The following is a 14,015-nucleotide window of genomic DNA, read 5'->3' as shown; positions in this document are numbered from 1 at the left end:
GCACGCAGGCTGGGAAGGAACCCCAGGACCACGCAGTAGACCCCGCAGGCTACCGGAACGAACCCCAAGACGTCCACAACAGGCAGGGGCAGAGGAAACTCTGCGCCCAAGTAAGTGCCGTACTGTTGTGGATCTGTGGAGACACCCAACTGCCTTTGGCTGTGGGCTTGTGGGCTCGTGCGTCGTACGCTGGCTGTGTGGTTCCGTGGACAGGGGGGCTATTTGGACCCAGAGACCTGCGGTGACCTCCGGAGCAACCAGGAGGCGGAGCGGGACGGGTACGGCCACGTGGGTCCCGCTAGTGACCGGAGACTGGCGAGGAGAGTGGGCGTACCCAAGACGTTGACGCGGAACTAAAGCAAAGGCAGGGGAAACCCTGCCTTGTGTGTAAGTGTGACGTCAGCCCAGGTAGCACCTCCGTGGTTTTAGTTGATTTTATCCCCGTGGCCTGCCTCCCTTTTATTTTGCTTGCAGGTGGACGCTGTGGAAGTGGGCGGAACCGGTATACGTACCCAAACGCCTGTTGTGACTGTAACTTCGCCCATTACATTATTCATTTGGTATTTTAGTGTCAACAACGTGACTGGTGTTTTTAATTGTATTTTAATAAATTGTGAACCAGTTAATCATCTTCCTTAATTTGGACACCTGCTCTCACTACATTGGGTTCTTAATATTTATATTGACAGTTTTTATTTGTTTTAAGCGACAAATTTATTAGATTTTAATATTTTTACCACTCAGGTACATTACACTAGGCTGCTACATTACTAATGATTACTTAAACTATAGCTGAAAAAATAGTACAATAGCAATAGGAGAGACTTCATGGACTTCATGTTAGTTCATGTGGGGACGGGGTGGCGCAGTGGAAGAGTGGCCGTGCGCAATCCAAGGGTCCCTGGTTTAATCCCCACCTAGTACCAACCTCGTCACGTCCGTTGTGTCCTGAGCAAGACACTTCACCCTTGCTCCTGATGGGTGCTGGTTAGCGCCTTGCATGGCAGCTCCTCCATCAGTGTGTGAATGTGTGTGTGAATGGGTAAATGTGGAAGTAGTGTCAAAGCGCTTTTGAGTACCTTGAAGGTAGAAAAGTGCTATACAAGTACAACCCATTTATCATTTATGTAAAATAGACAGACAGGGCTTTGCTGCCCCTAACACACACACACAGCAAAATGAGCTGATGTTACATTAAAAGCTAATTAGCCTTCACCTCAAGCCATAACTGTGAGCGAGCTGAGCTGCAGTTTAAGTTTCTAGAAGGTCAGTGGGCTCATAGTGATGTTAGTAATAGTTGTGACTGGGAGGTGTTTTTTATAATTTGGGGAGAGTATGCTGTCCGCTGCTCCCCTGCTAAACACATATCTGTTCATCTCGACGCCGGAGCACTGACTCCTTGCGCTCTGAATACGCACTGCTCATTGGGTGTTACATCGCTCTGAATTCGCACCGCTGATTGGCTTTGTATGTAATCAATCAGATGGTTTTGTGGGTGGGACAATGCTTGGTGCTGACACGGAGGCAGAAAGCAGAGCAGCTTGTGAAGACCTTTGTTCACAAACTCGTTCGGTACACCCGATTGCCGAACCGAAATGGTTCAATACAAATACACATACCCTTACACCCCTAAATATATATATATATATATATATATATATATATATATATATATATATATATATATATACCGTATTTTCGCCATTATAAGGCGCACCGGATTATAAAGCGCACCTTCAATAAATGACCTATTTTAAAACTTTGTTCATATATAAGGCGCACCGCATTATAAGGCGCATAGAATAGACGCTGCAGTAGAGGCTGGGGTTATGTTATGCATCCATTAGATGGCGCTGTGCTAAAGGGAATGTCAACCAAACAGTCAGGTCAGTCAAACTTTATTAATAGATTACAAACCAGCGTTCTGACAACTCTGTTCACTCCCTAAAATTAATAAACTGTTTTATTTTCCCCGAGGTAAAGTCAGTGATGTGTTAGTTTGTTTATCTTTTAACAACCGCAAGGTATAACATGTATAACAATTTTAATTTAGCTTGCTAGCTCTGTTGCCTTTATTCGAATAGTGATTGAACTGACTCTTCTACTTGCTGCTCTCTGTTCGAGAGCCCACTGTCGGAATTTGTCCTCCAACTGAAGCCATCTCGCTTTGTTCTCTCAGAAACTTTGTTTAGTCCTCTTTACTTGGCCCAGGTCATCTTGTTGCTTCCTCCACTTCCGCACCATTGATTCGTTAATGTTAAATTCTCTCGCTGCTGCTCTATTCCCGTGTTCTACTGCGTGACTGATCGCCTCGAGTTTAAACTCTGCGCCGTAAGCATGTCTCTTTATAGGAGCCATTGTGGGGTCTTTCCATAAACACACAAATGGAAATGAAACGGCACGCCTCGCGCAGTCATATATCCCAGCATGCACCGTGCGCTTCTTCTTACCGTAGTTGCGAGACCTGTTGTGGCTTAATATTGGTCCGTATATAAGGCGCACTGTCAGCTTTTGAAAAAATGGGAGGTTTTTAGGTGCGCCTTATAGTGCGGAAAATATGGTGTGTGTGTATATATATATATATATATATATATATATATATATATATATATATATATATATATATATATTCGGGCTGTGAATCTTTGGTGTCCCACGATTCGATTCAATATCGATTATTGGGGTCACGATTCGATAATATAGATATTTAAATATTTTTCGATTCGATTCTCAATTCAAAAACGATTTTTTTTCCCGATTTAAAAGGATTCTGTATTAATTCAATACATAGGATTTTAGCAGGATCCACCCCAGTCTGCTGACATGCAAGCAGAGTAGTAGATGTTTGTAAAAACCTTTTATAATTGTAAAGGACAATGTTTTATCAACTGATTGCAATAATGTAAATTTGTTTTACATTTCTTTAATTTTTTTTTTTTTTTAATTAGAATCGACTCTGAATCGTACAACATAAACGATTCGATTCATATTCGAATAGATTTTTTCCCACACCCCTTATGTATGTATGTATATATATATAAATATATATACACACACACACACACATATCCCGAAGTACCGCTGGGTGCCAAAGTCTGTCCCTGATCTTAACTCCTGAGCTAAAGCTAATGTGTTGGGAGAAGAAACGACATGGACAAACACTAATTCCCTTAAAAAAAGAAAGGACTTCTGATAGATGTTTCCCGAGTAAATGTTGAAAGATTCCATGTGGAACGCGTGGCGGCCAAAGTGAAGAACAGGCCCAGAGAGGAGCACACAAAGAGAACGCAAACACGGTCCAGACTGCACCAACCTCCTCCTGGTGCTGCATTCAGTGGTCACGGGTCAGCTGGCGTAGAGCCAAACTGCACGGCTGCCAGCCAGAACAAACAGAAAGGAGCAAAGGCAGGGAACTAATTCAGTGTCGGAAGCGGTTTGGAGGCTGTCCGCCAAAAAAAGAGGAATGGATCAAAGAAGGTTCCCACTAATGGAGGAAGTGCAAATGACATGTGAGTGACATCTTAAAAGGACTAAGACCTTCACTGTCTCTTTGCAGCTGATTTAAGACAATGGAGTCCGAATAGAAAACGCTCTATAGCCCGCAGGCTCTGAGAATCATTGGTAAGCCGAAGTTCTTTGAACACAGATTTCTTGCCGGGACATATGGTACAATACAATCAGCAAGATAGGATGGCGCTAGACTGTGTAGTATTTTATACGTAAGTAGTAAAACCTTAAAGGCCTACTGAAATAAGATTCTTATTTAAACGGGGATAGCAGGTCCATTCTGTGTCATACTTGATTATTTTGCGATATTGCCATATTTTTGCTGAAAGGATTTAGTAGCCAACATAGACTATAAAGTTCGCAACTTTTGGTCGCTAATATAAAAGCCTTGCCTGTACCGTGCGCGTGACGTCACAGGTTGTGGAGCTCCTCACATCCGCACATTGTTTACAGTCATTGCCACCAGCAGCTAGAGCGATTTGGACCGAGAAAGCGACGATTTCCCCATTAATTTGAGCGAGGATGAAAGATTTGTGGATGAGGAAAGTGAGAGTGAAGGACTAGAAAAAAAAGAAAAAACTAGACGTCAGAGCAATTCAGATGTTATTAGACAAATTTACTAGGATAATTCTGGAAAATCCTTTATCTGCTTATTGTGTTACTAGTGTTTTAATGAGATTATATGGTCGTACCTGTACAACCTGAAAGTCGGAGGTAGTGTGGCCACGGGTGTGGTGACCGCCAGTGTTTCCGAGGGAAGCCACGTTTATCAACGAGGTGAAGGCAGCCAGTGGGGCTGGACTGAGATTTTCTTTTTTTTTTTCCCTCCTCCGCGGTGGAAGCATCCGACGGTCAGTGGCGGCCAGTGGGAGGAGGCAAGATTGTCCGCAGCTGCCTCTTTGACAGGCGCAGGAGGAACGATGCAAGCTCTCCGCTCATGTCTACGGTAACAGCCGACTTATTACCATCATTTTCCCACCGAAACCTGCCGGTTGACATGTGGTAGGGAACCATGTTCGCTTGACCGCTCTGTTCCATAGTAAAGCTTCACCGTCATCTTTAGAGAATGTAAACAAGGAAACGCCGGCTGTGTTTGTGTTGCTATAGGCGGCCGCAATACACCGCTTCCCACCTACATCTTTCTTCTAAGATGTTTCCATTATTAATTGAACAAATTGCAAAAGATTCAGCAACACAGATGTCCATAATCCTGTGGAATTATGCAATGAAAAGAGACGACTTAGAGCTGTGAATGGTGCTGGACCAAAATGTCCTCTACAATGCGTGACGTCACGCGCACACGTCATCTTACCGCAACGTTTAAACATGATACTTCCACGCGAAATTTAAAATTGCAATTTAGTATACTAAACCGGCCGTATTGGCATGTGTTGCAATGTTAATATTTCATCATTGATATATAAACTATCAGACTGCGTGGTCGGTAGTAGTGGGTTTCAGTAAGCCTTTAGGGTCACATCTTAAGTGCACAGGAAGCCAGTGCAGGTGAGCCAGTATAGTTAATCAGTTGTGATCAAAATTATTCAACCCCCACACAATTTTGGTGTTTTAGCAAGTTGGACATTTATTTTGAATATTGTTTATAGTCATATCAAATAAAGATGCAATAAATAGACATATGCAACTTGAATTACAGCATTATATTTTGTAACATACCAAACAGTGTCATTTCTCTTAATATCTCATTGACAAAATTATTCAACTCCTTGAAGATCATAACTCTTAAGAACAGAATTTGAATAAGGTCTGTTCAATCAGGTGTTGAAAACACCTGTAGATGTGATTAGAACCATAACGAGCAACAATTAAACTGATTGAACAAGACTGTGACGCTCAGCTTCTTGTAGATGGTCAATGGTGTGTCCCACCAGACACACCAACATCCTTGTTCATAGATGTATTGTAAAACTCCTGACAGAAAGATGCCATTTGCTATATTTGTTACACATTTGTTACATAGGACAATGCACATTAATAAACATATTAAATGTAAAGGTGACGAATTGTAGCCAAAAGCTAGCTTCCATCTGCAAGTTGATGACCTAAGATCAGGTTGGATCAGGAACAACGTGACCATAAGCCGGATGGAGAAGTGGTAAGTTGTTACAGTACATATAATAATAGTGCTGAAGGAAGGAAATACACAAGTGCTGGTGTTATTGCACATCGTCCTATTACATAAGTAGTTAGCGATAACATGTGTATTTATGCATGGACAATTGGACCAAAAAATACTAACAGTGTATTTATGTATGAAATATTGCACAACATATGAATCAAATAGGCTTCACGGTGGCAGAGGGGTAAGTGCGTCTGCCTCACAATACGAAGTTCCTGCAGTCGTGGGTTCAAATCCAGGCTCGGGATCTTTCTGTGTGGAGTTTGCATGTTCTCCCCGTGAAAGCGTGGGTTCTCTCCGGGTACTCCAGCTTCCTCCCACTTCCAAAGACATGCACCTGGGGATAGGTTGATTGGCAACACTAAATTGGCTGAAGTGTTTGAATGTGAGTATGAATGTTGTCTGTCTATCTATGTAGGCCCTACGATGAGGTGGCGACTTGTCCAGCTGAGATAGGCGCCAGCGCCCCCCACGACCCCAAAAAAAGGGAGTAAGCGGTAGGAAATGGATGGATGGAGGAATCAAATAGAAATCCATAAAAATCCATTGGAGCCAATGTCAAGTATTTCCAGAGTTATTATATAAATCCATGCTCTTGTACTTGACTGTGATGTATCACCTATAACCAATCAGATACTAAAGCAAAAAAAAAAAAAATACTATTACTTGCAAAAATTAGTAAAAAATAAAAGTCCATGGAGCGCTTTTTTTCCAAAGGGAAAAAAGTCCAGGGGCTCCCACTCATTTAACGCTATGCTGATTTTTTGTTTTATGTATTCATTTTTCGTGCACTTATTTGCTATATTTATCCGCCACACGTGGAGGGCCGGTCCGTGAATATAATACCTACATGAAACCGGTCACCGGTGCAAAAAGAAAGGTTGGGGACCCCTGCTTTAAAGTACAAGCACAGGGTACTTTACCTGCTTCTTTTCCATCTAAACTTCCAAAATCCATCTTTCATCACTAGAATCTGCAAAAAAAAAAATACGGATGTCTTTAAAATGATTTAACAATTTTTTTTGTGGTTTTAAATTTCTTAATTGAGCAGGACATAATGTTAAAATAAGTGAATTATATTTACATTGTTAATAATAAAATAATTGTTTTGGAGTTGTGGCCTGTAGTAAGGTCCGTATAATATAGAAGGGAAACATGTCACTATTATAAAAGAGTCCTATGCTAGACATAAATGCAGTCTAGTTTTAGCAAACTACTACTACTACACAACTATTAAAGTGGAGGTTTTTCCCTCACATATAATTGTTGTGGCTTTTCTGAGAAGTCACAGGGTATGTTTATCAACTTTGTGGTTTCCTGACAAACTCAGTTATCTTTATCTGAACTTACACCCCAGCTTGTCATTCTGGCCTCTCTTGATAACAATAAACAGAAGAAAATTAACGTATGTCGACCAGCAATTGCTCTAAGAAACAAAACGTACTATCTCCTCTAGAAGGTGACCATCTGCATAAAACATTAAAATAAAACACTATTAGGCAAGTAACATGCTACATTACATTTACTTTCCCAACTGTGTTGGATCAATTGATTAGTAGTTTTAATGCAACACTACTTTTACTTTGTTTCATTCCGATTATTGCATTTCATCATACTTATTTGTAATCTATTGATTACAGCAAAGTCATTGGCTTGTTAGTGAAGATTATGTAATGTGACTCCATTTCACAAATCAAACAAAGCCTGGCAGTAACATTAAAGAAAGCAAAAAAGACAGAATAGATTAATTTACAAATAATAAACATTTTTAGTCTAACAGAAAATATTTGAAGTGCATTAGTTTGTCTGAAATTAAATAAATTAAAACAACGTTTTTCAACTATAAAACATTTTTGACAAACCTGAACCATTTGGTACTGAAAAATAAAATTGAACAGACTAAATTAAAATTGATTCATCAGGAGCACAAGATAAACAACTTTACACAAAACACATGCACAAATATAATTTGTCTACAAAATTGTTACGTACACCTCTGCATAACACCGTATCCTTGTTAACATTAAAGAAAACACAATATATAGACAATATAGGGCAGCACGGTGGAAAGAGGGGTTAGTGTGTCTGCCTCACAATACAAAGGCCCTGAGTAGTCCTGGGTTAAATCCCAGGCTCGGGATTTTTCTTCGTGGAGTTTGCATGTCCTCCCTGTGACTGCGTGGGTTCCCTCCGGTTTCCTCCCACTTCCAAAAACATGCACCTGGGGATAGATTGATCGGAAACCCTAAATTGGCCCTAGTGTGTGAATGTGAGTGTGAATGTTGTCTGTGTTGGCCCTGCGATGAGGTGGCGACTTGTCCAGGGTGTACACCGCCTTCCGCCCGATTGTAGCTGAGATAGGCACCAGCGCCCCCCGCAACCTCAAAGGTAATAAGCGGTAGGAAATGGATGGATGAATAAGTTCAAATTGATCAGCACCATTAACTCAGTAGCACAATATAAAAAAGACTAACCTAACCAAACAAAAATGAAAACAACCTTTTTTTAAATAAATACCAAGTTAGATTTAATGACAACAATGAGCATCTTTTGCAGCTTTCCAAAGAAATCATACTACTGCAGGATGATAGTGATACAGTGTCTCCACAACTATTTGACCTCCGGGTACCATTAAAGCAACCTTGACCTTCACCTTGAAAAAGCATGTTGCTGGGGGTCACACGGCCAAACTGCCCCAAAGGGTCCCACTATTTGTAAATAACTGTTTTAAATTATGACTTAGGCCCTGTTTACACTAAGCCGGATAAGGCTTATCCAGGGTAAATTACACCTAACCTTATTCGCACACACAATGGTTGTTTAAGCCCCCACACCCCCTCTGTCCGCCGGCACAACGCGACCTCGTACGCATACGCGGAAAATGTGCCGGTTATAGTCACCTCCAGTTTTGCTTTGTGTGCAAGTTCTTAAAGGCCTACTGAAACCCACTACTACCCACCACGCAGTCTGATAGTTTATATATCAATGATGAAATATTAACATTGCAACACATGCCAATACGGTTTTTTTAGTTTACTAAATTACACTTTTAAATTTCCCGGGAGTCTCGTCTTGAAAACGTGTAATGATGACGTGTAAGTGTGACGTCATAGGGTTTTAGGAAGTGTGAGCGCTACACACACACACAGCTAAAAGTCTTCGGCTTCAACGGCATAATTACACAGTATTTTGGACATCTGTGTTGCTGAATCTTTTGCAATTTGTTCAATTAATATTGGAGAAGTCACAGTAGAAAGATGGAGTTGGGAAGCTTTAGCCTTCAGCCACACAAACACACGGTGTTTCCTTGTTTAAAATTCCCGGAGGTGAAAATGTACTATGGATCAGAGCGCGGTCAAGCAGACATGGATCCAGACCAAATGTCAGCCAGCAGGTTTCGGTGAGAAAATTATGGTTAAAAAGTCAGTTCTTACCGGATAAAAGCTGAGCTTGTGCCGTCCATAGCTGCCGTCAACACCCGGCCGTGGACATACCCTTCTGACTATCAGGTACTGTTAAACTCACTAAAACACTAGCAACACAATAAAAAGATAAGGGATTTCCCAGAATTATCCTAGTAAATGTCTTTAAAAACATCGGAATACGTACCAATGCTGTCGTGTTTTTTTTTTTTTAACTCTTTTTTTTTTTCTAGTCCGTCGCTATCAATATCCTCAAACACAAATTTTTCATCCTCGCTCAAATTAATGGGGAAATTGTCGTTTTCTAGGTCCTAATAACTGTTTTTGTTGGAGACTCCCATTAAAAACAATGTGAATATATGAGGAGCCATCAACATGTGACGTCATCGTCTGCGACTTCCGGTTAAGGCGAGGCTTTTTCAGGAAGTACCAAAATGGGTGAACTTTATCGTCGATTTTCTCTAAATCCTTTCAGCAAAAATATGGCAATATCACGAAATGATCAAGTATGACACATAGAATGGACCTGCTATCCCCGTTTAAATTAGAAAATCTAAATTTCAGTAGGCCTTTAAATGTAACTTATCTGAACAATATCCAGTGTTGTGGTATTTCAATGAACTGGAATCCAGTGTGCTGTGGGGCCCTATTGTAGTGAATCACACACCTGAGATATACATTAATCAAATCTTTATTAGACATATAAACAATGTGATGAAGAACATTTTACATCAACCTAGGGATGTAGATATCTGGTCAGGACACCCCTTACTCTTTTGCCTTCACCTTCATTGTCCTTTCCTTTTTGGTGACTTTATATACACTGGACCTACAGTTGTGATCAAAATTATTCAACCCCCACACAATTTTGGTGTTTTAGCAAGTTGGACATTTATTCCGTATTTTGTTTATAGTCATATCAAATAAAGATGTGTCAAATAGACAAATGCAACTTAAATTGTAACACTATTTTACAAAATACCAAAAAAGGACATTTTTCTTAATATCTCATTGAGAAAATTATTCAACCCCCTAGTTACATGCATCTTTAGTACTTAGTAGAACACCCTTTGGCAGTAATTACATCCTTCAAACGTGATACATAACCGGACACAAGCTTCTTGCAACGATCTACAGGGATTTTAGCCCATTCCTCTTGGGCAAAGGCCTCCAGTTCATTCATATTCTTGGGCTTGCGTGCTGCAACTGCCTTCTTCAAGTCCCACCACAGGTTTTCTATAGGATTTAGGTCTGGCGACTGTGAAGGCCACTCCAGAGTCTTCCAGCCCTTCTTCTGCAACCACTCTGATGTGTATTTGGAGGTATGCTTGGGATCGTTGTCCTGTGGGAAGGTCCAACGTCTCCCAAGCGTCAGCTTTATCACTGACTTTATGACATTTGCAGCTAATATATCCTGGTAGGAAATAGAATTCATAATGCCTTGAACGCGCTGGAGATTCCCGGTACCTGAGGCAGAGAAACAGCCCCAGAGCATGATTGACCCCCCCACCATGCTTAACAGTACAGAAGGTGTTCTTCTCTTTGTAAGCTTCATTTTTTCTCCTCCAGACATAACGTTGATTCATAGGCCCAAAGAGTTCCAGTTTTGTCTCATCACTCCATAGAACAGTTTCCCAAAACCTTTGGTGTTTGTCCAGATGATTTTTGGCATACTGGAGTCTTTTTTTCTTGTGCCTGGTAGTCAGAAGTGGGGTGCGCCTGGGAGTTCTGGCATGGAGGCCTTCATCTCATAGTGCGCGCCTTATTGTCTGGGACGAAACCTGCGTTCCCCCCTCTGCAATGTCCTGTTGTAGTTCCTCAGCTGTTACCAGTGGGTTGTACACCACTGTACGCTTCAAATACCAGACAGCAGTTGCACACAGCCTCCTCTTTTTACCACGCCCAGGTAGTGTTTCCACAGTGCCTTTAGCTTTAAACTTGCGAATTATGCTCCCAACTGTGTCTCTTGGAATGTGTAATGTCTTTGCTATTTTCTTATATCCATATCCTTTCTTATGAAGAGAACATACCTCCTCTCTTGACTTCTTTGACCACTCCCTGGACTTCACCATGTTGCAAATACACCATTGACCATCTACAAGAAGCTGAGCGTCACAGTCTTTTTCCAATCAGTTTAATTGTTGCTCGTCATGGTTCTAATCACATCTACAGGCGTTTTCAACACCTGATTGAACAGACCTTATTCTAATTCTGTTTTTAAGAGTTATGATCTTCAAGGAGTTGAATAATTTTGTCAATGAGATATTAAGAGAAATGACACTGTTTGGTATGTTACAAAATATAATGTTGTAATTCAAGTTGCATTTGTCTATTTAATGCATCTTTATTTGATATGACTATAAACAAAATTCGGAATAAATGTCCAACTTGCTAAAACACCAAAATTGTGTGGGGGTTGAATAATTTTGATCACAACTGTAGACTTTGAGTCTGTGACATACATGGCAGACAATATCTGATACAGTCTGCTTTGCCAGTCCAAAAGCATTTGATGTTTGCCGTAGTCTTCCCTCGACAACCAGGTAATACAAAACACATGCTACCTTTTTTAATCACATCCACGGGAGCTCGCATTCCCGTTGACTCTCCTTTGACAAATGGACAAAGTTTTTTGGTAAGTAGAATCACAGCTGACCTGGACAATGGAAAGTTCTCTTGCCGTCTGAGAAGTGTTGTATCCCAAATAGCTGCAATTGCTTTCTCTTAAGGTATTTATGTGTGATTTCCACAAGCGTCTGTACATGTAAAGGAAGGAGAAACGTGCGCATGTCTGGATGACTCGCCTCCATCTTTCCAGTGGTTAGCTCAGAGTTATTATGAAGCTGGCTGTGGCGCATTCTGACGTCACTTCCTCTCCAAACTCCGTTTGTAAACGATCGATGAGTCCATACAAAGCTAAGAGCATGAGATTCAATAAATTCACGGTGCACTTACCCGTGTAAAATTTTATTCAAAAGAGGGTTACCTTAAACCAGTCCCTCTCAAACTGTGGGGAGGGCCCCCCTGTCGGGGGGGTGTAATCTTGGGGAACTTATTTTTTAGCTGTACCAGAATATGATGAGCGTATATGGCACTTGGCTTCACTGTAACTATGGTGGGGGACGCGGAGAGACTGTGTGTTGTTTCCTTTATTTTTGATGAGTTTACAATGTTATGCAGAGGTATTGTCATAACAAATTTATCGGAAAAATATACTGGTTAGAACAGGGGTGTCAAACGTAAGGCCCGTGTGCCAGATTAGGCTACCGAACAGGTTTTATCCGGCCTGTGGGATGAGTTTGCTAAGTCTAAAAATTAGCCGAAATTTTGGACTGAAAGAAACTGCTGTTTTTAATGGGTCCACTTGATGTCGCAATTCAACTATTTGTATCGTTGTAGATGACGCTACATATGTAAAACAAAATAAAAACAAACCACATAATGTTAGCACACCAGTCAAGGAAAATGAGTAAACTACAAAATAACATACTGTAAATTGATTGCGATGTATATTTTTTATCTTGATAGATTGAAAATGAACACAGATGAGTTGACTGATGAACATTATCACAATTTATTCAGAAAGTATAAATAACGACAAATAAATGTACAATAGTGTAAAAAAAAAAAAAAAACAGCAACATTATGATTTGTACTTTTACAGAATGTGCTTGTTCTATTTTTAAACAAAAGAAAACCATCTGAAGTTGTCTTTATGTTCAAGTTATTGTGCTGTGATTTTTACCAGTCCGGCCCACTTGGTAGTAGGTTTTTCTCCAGGTGCCCCCCCCCCATCTAAAATGAGTTTGACACCCCTGGGTTAGAGTGTCCACCCTGAGATCGGTAGGTTTTGAGTTCAAACCCCAGCCGAGTCATACCAAATACTATAAAAATGGGAGCCATTACCTCCTTGCTTGGCACTCAGCATCAAGGGTTGGAATCAGGGGTTAATCTCCAAAAATGATTCATGGGCACTAGTGATGGGTTCGGCAACACCGATGCATCGGCGCATACGTCAAGCTCGTGGAGCAACACCCTGTGTCGGTGCGCGTACTGCTTTTCGAAAGTCAGGTGACCGATCACGAGCTGTTTCGGCCACGTGACCGATACACGAACTGTGTCGCACTGACGTCTGCGCGCCAAACTGTGTTTATAAGGAAGCGCATCTGTCAATGAGATGCTGCTGCCAACAGAATCGCCACACTTCTGTCGTTTGTCATTTATCGTCGTCGGAGATCATTTCCGCCATGTGGGAATATTTTGATCATATATTGGGAAAAAAAGGTATTTGTGTTAATTTCCTTGTCGTTTCATACTGTTCTCTCAAAGTTTCCAGAATTATCCCACCCACATAACCCTATTGGTTACAATTAAACGCAGGAATAACCTATCTCTTCAATAGCTCAGTTGGTAGATTGGACAGCTATAGAATTTCATGCTGAGTTCCTTAGGGCACTTGTTTGAATCAACACAAACCTATTACCTTTTTACCATGAATTGATTAACTCCCGATTTAAACACGTTGACTGTTATTTATTGACTGTATCTAAAAAAGATAAAAATATATTTTTCTTTAAATGAAGATATTAAATCATCCTAAATGAAATACAATGACTTGGTTGATATAATTGTATTTACTAGGTCATAAAATCAGTGTCAGTTGAGTCGGTCCACAGGTTGCCTGTAGGGATTTTTAAACAGATGTCAGTATTTAGTGACATAATATCAATACAGTTTTGCAATATGTCGAAACGACACATGACGCCTCATCAACCCATCACTAATGGGCGCGGCCACCGTTGCTGCCCACTGCTCCCCTCACCTCCCAGGGGGTGATCAAGGGTGATGGGTCAAATGCAGAGTATAATTTCGCCACACGGTGTGTGTGTGTGTTTGTGTGTGTGTGTGTGACAATCATTGGTACTTAAAGGTCTACTGAAATGAGA

The sequence above is a fragment of the Nerophis ophidion genome, linkage group LG02, assembly GCF_033978795.1.
Source record: "Nerophis ophidion isolate RoL-2023_Sa linkage group LG02, RoL_Noph_v1.0, whole genome shotgun sequence".
Taxonomy (NCBI): domain Eukaryota; kingdom Metazoa; phylum Chordata; class Actinopteri; order Syngnathiformes; family Syngnathidae; genus Nerophis; species Nerophis ophidion.
This window is presented reverse-complemented; position numbering follows the sequence as displayed.